The sequence below is a fragment of the Pinus tabuliformis genome, chromosome Q (genome assembly GCF_031772625.1).
Source record: "Pinus tabuliformis cultivar Carrire ecotype Pingquan chromosome Q, CPIR1, whole genome shotgun sequence".
Taxonomy (NCBI): Eukaryota; Viridiplantae; Streptophyta; class Pinopsida; order Pinales; family Pinaceae; genus Pinus; species Pinus tabuliformis.
The window spans coordinates 559,508,803-559,515,057 of NC_142296.1; the positions used below are offsets into that span (position 1 = coordinate 559,508,803).

General features: G+C 35.5%; 1 long non-coding RNA gene across 1 annotated transcript; it reads right to left on the bottom strand.

Moving 5' to 3' along the window:
* Window positions 1-1,605: 1,605 nt before the first annotated feature.
* Window positions 1,606-6,030, bottom strand: LOC149220668 (uncharacterized). The gene is made up of 3 exons (XR_016248762.1): window positions 5,664-6,030; window positions 5,315-5,447; window positions 1,606-3,459 (listed from the first exon to the last, which is right to left on the bottom strand). It is a non-coding gene; the product is annotated as an uncharacterized LOC149220668 (long non-coding RNA).
* Window positions 6,031-6,255: the final 225 nt, after the last annotated feature.

Genomic DNA, 6,255 nt, shown 5'->3' on the forward strand with positions numbered 1-6,255 from the left:
ATATTACTAGAAAGGTCGATACAAATTCAAATCTGATGTTATTCTACATTTGTAGATGATGCAACATAGGCCTTATGACTGGCAAGGTCGATACAAATTAAAATCTGATGTTATTCTGCATTTGCAGATGATGCAACATAGGCCTTATATCACCCTGGAGATCATGGTTTATTGCATCATCAATATAAATAAGACATCAATTTGAAGAATAAGGTACCTAATTTTTAACAACCTGATATTCTTGACAATGTCATGGCTTATTTTGTGCGTCAATCTGCATACAATCTCTTTGCTTTTTCCAAGGGTTTTCAAAGCCCATGTTGATCATGCATCATAGAAGCACAAGTAGTCTTATGAGGGTTGAATATGGTTATTGTTTATGTTTGATTATATCAAAAATGTCTAGAATTGGTCCATGTGGACTTGATCATTAGGTAATTAGACGAGGATGAGGATGATCTATAAATCCTCACCATACATAGTAACAAATACTATGGTATATATTGAGAGGCTTGGGTATCCTTTCACTTTGAGAATAGAGAAGGGTTCCTCCACTTTGTGATAATAGAGATATATTACAACCTACCCACTGATGTCCACTCATTTATAAATACTGAAAGGACAACCATTGTGGCATCATCAGATAAATTGCAACTTTAATATATTCATATATGTTGGAGATGAAATTTCTTTGGAGTCAGGTGTACTGTTGGTGGGGCTCCAAGAATGGCTCTGTGATGGTTATTTATAATATCACGAGCCTGCCTTATACATCTCCTGTTGCAAGTCTCAATGGGAAGCATTGAAGGAGAATTGAATCTATATAATTTAAAGAGATTTATTTAAAAAATATCTTCATGGAAGAAGTGGGTACTTGTGTGGACAACATCACACAAGAATTACTCTACATGGAAGATGAGGCCAGTTGTGCATCCTTTTCCTCATCTCCTTAATAACATTGCTAGCTTGATGCTGCAACCAACCATAAGATCTTAGTGGTTGGTAGGAATGATTTGATTTGATTGGGGATGCACTAGGTGGCTTTATGACCATAGGGCAAGGTACACACTCCCCAAAAAATATACTAATTGATATAAATATATTGGAATCTTCATGAAATGAAGGCTACAACAAGAAATTACAACATGGGCATGGTAGCCAATACAAAAATTTGAAAGATGATAACATGACCTAGCATATGGCAAGTCAATTTTATATTGAAGGGGGCTGGAATAATGTCTGAAAAATGTGCATGTGGCAGTTTATCCTCAACCTATTTATCATCAAAATCACCCATAACACAAGGCTAGAAAAACATGTATAAACAAAATCCACATGTTGTGCCACATCTGCAATAATTCCTTCACACTTGTCATCATAGAGATGAAGCCAGTTTTTAGAAATGCATTGAATAATTATGAAAGTGGTGATATTTAATTTCCAACAAGCTTTTCATACCATTTAAAACCTTCATCTTCAAGAAAATCCAAGGAAATTATGAACATTTTTTTCATTTTGATATCCTCGTGGACAACATTATGCTTTCAAAGAACAACAATAAAAGGACACAATATGAAACAAAGGTGAGGCTTTGATTCCATGGAGATTTGGTATATCTTCTCTCTAATACTCGTAATCATTTAGATACCCCGAGATTCATGAGAAATACAAAGGATCAAGAAAATAACCATTCCACCTCTAAAGATATGGTGTCGTATTCAACTCTTTCAACATATTCATCATACTCAACATGCATAGCTCCCGCATTATAGCCATGGAAGCCATTGTTGAGGGAGGGGACAAATGGAATGAGGCACAAAAAAATTGTTGGCTTCTTCAGGCATTTTTGCAGCAAACTTCAAAAATCCAAAATACAGTCAAAGTTAACTCATCATAATATATATACATGAATTTTGAAACAATTTAAGGTATAAACCCTCAAATATGTTTCGATTCCAGTAAGTCCAAGGCGAGGAAAGAAAACCTCTCCGGTGAGTTCATCTTTCTAGGACAGATTCTAGGGCTGTAAAACGAGGTTTGAAAAATACAACAAACATTAAGATGGCCACTAGCAGCAATCACTTCGCAATCAACATGCGATTGCTACAGATTTTAAAGTCAATGCCTAGGAATCCATCTGGATATTTTTTATGTACTCCAAAACATTTTTGATGCCTTCACCATCCTACTTATTGTCTTGACCAAGAAACTTTGCTAAATTATCCTCGTTATAGAATAAAAACTATGACAATGTGTAATACACATAAAATATATAAATGAATGCTAAATAAATAATAATAGTAATATAATACTATGTTATGAAATGTCTTAGTTATTCATCATAACCTTTCACCTTGTGACCCTCACCTATAGGCAGGCTTCACCTATTACTTCCCACCAAGATATAGGTAACAGAGGATTTGAGTAGAAATGGTATGTTGAACCACCATTATCATGGTACAACTTGTCTGTTTAAAATCACAGTTACAGTCAACAACCGCTTCTCGTTACCAATTAGAAATAGAGAAAAAAACCTTATTATAACACTTTAGGAAGACTACATCTCAACAAACACATTAAGCCACCAGGACACTCTTTGGATGCTTTTGAAGACTAAAATCATTGTTATAAGAAAGATGTTGTGTGGAATTGACAGAGAAGTATTGGGTTGTCGAATGGATGGATGAGTGAGTGAAATCAAGGCCAATACTATTACAATATCTACATTGAAAATTAAAACTAGGTTAACACTGATCAAAACAATCTACAGTTCATTGATGCCTAGTTAATGACCCTAAAGGCATTAAGCATTATATCCAAACTGAATATTGAAAATAAAGGTTGTTTTCCTTGAATGTTTTTAGATTGATACCAATGTTCCCATGACAAGGTTATGGATTGCAAATGAGAGGAGCACGAAACTCATGCTTGACAAAAATGAAACACCATTCACAATGAATGAATTGTAGAGTGTTAGATTCAATCATCCTTTTCTCTGCATATTCATCATACTCAACTTGCAGAGCTGCCTCATTATAGCCATGGAAGTCATTGTTGAGGGAGGGAGGGGACAGATGGCAAGAGGCACAAACAATCTGATGGCTTCTTCAATGTCCCAGGCATTCTTGCATCAAACTTCAGAAATCCAAAAGGAAACCAATGTTAACTCATCATGATAAATATACATGGATTTTGAAGGAATTTAAGGTATAAACCTGAAATCTGTTTTGAGTCCAGTAAGTCCAAGGCGAGGAAAGAAAACCTCTCAAGTGAATTCATCTTTCTGGGATAGATTATTCTCCAATGGCATATTTTGTGGTGGAAATCATGGTATTTTGTGGTGTGTACGCCAATAGATTGAGCGGGGGATTCATATTCTGCAAGAAGAAACAAACCCAATGCGACAGATACGAAGCTACGAAGATCCTCAAGTTTTTTCTCCTGATACTCTCCAATCTCCTGTCAAAAAAAAACAATTATTGGAAAAATCAAAGAACCAGAGGAGATTTTTATATGAAAATAATATACATACATGAATTTTAAAACAATTATTGGAGAACTCAAAGAGCGAGAGGAAATATTTCTAAAATAATATAAATACATGAATTTTAAAGGATTGTAAGGTCTAAATCCTCAAATATATTTCTAGTCCAGTAAGATCAAGGCAAAGAAAGAAAAGCACTACGGTGATTTAGTCATTTGGTTTGCCTTTTGGGACCGATTCTTCTCCAGCGGCGTTTCTGTGATGGCGATCATGATATTGGTGAGTTTGTCTTTTGGTTTGTCTTTTGGGACTGATTCTTCTCCAATGACATTTCTGCGATGGAAATCATGGTACCGATTCTTCTCCAGTGGCATTTCTGCAATCAGAATCATGGTATTGGTGAATTTGTCTTTTGGTTTTTCTTTTCGGATTGATTCTTCTCCAACGATGTTTCTACGATGGCAATCATGGCATTGGTGAGTTTGTCTTCTGGGAGCAATTCTTCTCCAACAACGTTTCTACGATGGAAACCATGGTATTGTGTGCATGCCAGTAGATTGAACAGGGGCTTGGTCTTCTACAAGAAGAAACAAACCCTCACCAAACATGAATTTAAAAAAGAAATTATTGAAGAAATCAAAAATGTAGAGGAAATATTTCTATGAAAATAATGTACATTCATGAATTTCAAAGGATTGTAAGGTCTACCATAAGGAATATCACACAATTTAGTTTCAACACTATGATTAGAGAACAAAATTATTGGGTTTGTCACTTAAAAGAAACACAACTCAAAACTTTCTCTCCCTACAGTTAATATATAACTAGCATAATGGATAAATTCTAGAACATGATTGTTCAGTAATAAAATTTATTAATTAGCATTTTGTAAGTCAAATAAAAGTACATTGCATCCAAATCCTTTGATATTAAGGAATTCCCTAGGTGCATGAGTTTCTAGCTTGTAGTTTCTAGATATAGTTGGCATTTTGCCTTGAGAAATGTAATGCCTACCAATGCTTCAAGTATAAAGATTGAAGAGAAAAATATACTTAGTTCATCTATTTGATGTATGGTGTCAAATTTCATCAAAATTCCCAGGAAAATACATTATTTTCCAAGTGAAAACACCTTCCAAAAGTTTCTACCAAATTTCTTCAAAATTGCCTTGGAAAAACCATTATTTTCCAGGTGTTTTTAGACTACTCTAATTTTGAGCAGCAGTAATAGGATCATGGCAGCGTTGTTAGTACCATATGCAAGTCCTCCATAACATCTAGTCCAATTTACTCACCTCTCTTAGAACTCTAAATTTGGGCTCCCCGTGACTTTTGTTATTCATGATCTGAAAAAAAAAATGTTGTCTCTGCAACTACCCCTGTGATTGAGACACTATATGAAGAACCCATTGAAAATCAAATGCCAAAGTCATAGACCAACGATGTTTCTATTGAAGTGAGAGCACTTTGTAGGAAGGGTCGGTTGAAGGAAGCTTTGGAACATTTAAACGACGCTATAGTCGATTTAGACACCTATATTTCCCTCTTGGAACTTTGTATCAAGATGAAAGCATTTTCAAAAGAAAAAATAGTCCATATCCACATGGGTTTGAATGGGATTGAACCAAATGGAATGCTAATAACTAAGCTCATCCAGATGCATTTTTTGTTGGCCAGGGCTTGGCCAGGAACACCGATAACCCAAGGGAACAAGTAGTACATGGATGCCAAATAAAAATATTTCCATATCAGAAACATTGTCTAATTCCAAAACAAAATTATTTTGCTCTTCACCCCCACCCCCAAAAAAGCATTGAAGTTTCTGTAATACCTTTTTTTTTTATTTGTTGGTCTGTTCTGCAAACCTGTGATCAAAACCCCCTAATTGATCTACTTCTTGAATTTTCAAAGGCCCTTTGAAGAAACCATCACCCCATCCGAGAACCAATTCTCCATTTTTCAATCTAGATATTTGACAAAAGATAGCATAAGTCCAGTTAAAGGATGAAGATTCCACTATCAATGAAACAATATGGACAGATTCAAACTATGACACCAATAAATTCACAAAAATCAAGGATTAACCAACAAATAATTAAAAATTCACCGTTCAAAATCACTAAAAATAGGTTTATACTCACCACATCGTTCAAAATCACTAAAAACAAGTTTACACTCACCACGAATCCACGCTTCTGCTCAAATTTAGGAGGAAAGGAATTTCTTTGAACACTTCAATGGAAGTTCAAACGCTATCATGCTTCTGCTAAAATTCGGAAGAAAACGAATTTCTTTGAACGCTTCAATAGAAGCTGAAACTCTATCGTCACACCAGGGTTTTGACCACCGAAAAGCTTCTCTATTCGTTAAACAACTCATAACAACATATTTTAAGAGAAGGCCTCTTTACGAATTTGATCCTGTGGATGAATGCTAACCCCATTTTCCTGATCGAAATATCCCCAAACTACTGAACCATTTCATTGAACCACTTTCTTCCATTTGTCCGTCGAGTGGCAGAAATCAAGGAGGCGGTTATGACTTTGAGCGGTGGGATCTAATGGCTGAAATCCTTTCAATCATCTAACAATCGATTGAATGGCACAAAACAGTCTAGAGTGACAGCTATTGAACCACTTGCTTCCATTTGTCCGTCTAGTGGCGAAATCAAGGAGGAAGTTGCAACTTCGAGCGGTGGGATCTAATGGCTGAAAACCTTTCAATCATCTAACAATTGATCGAATGGCACAAAACGGTCCAGAGTGGCAGCTA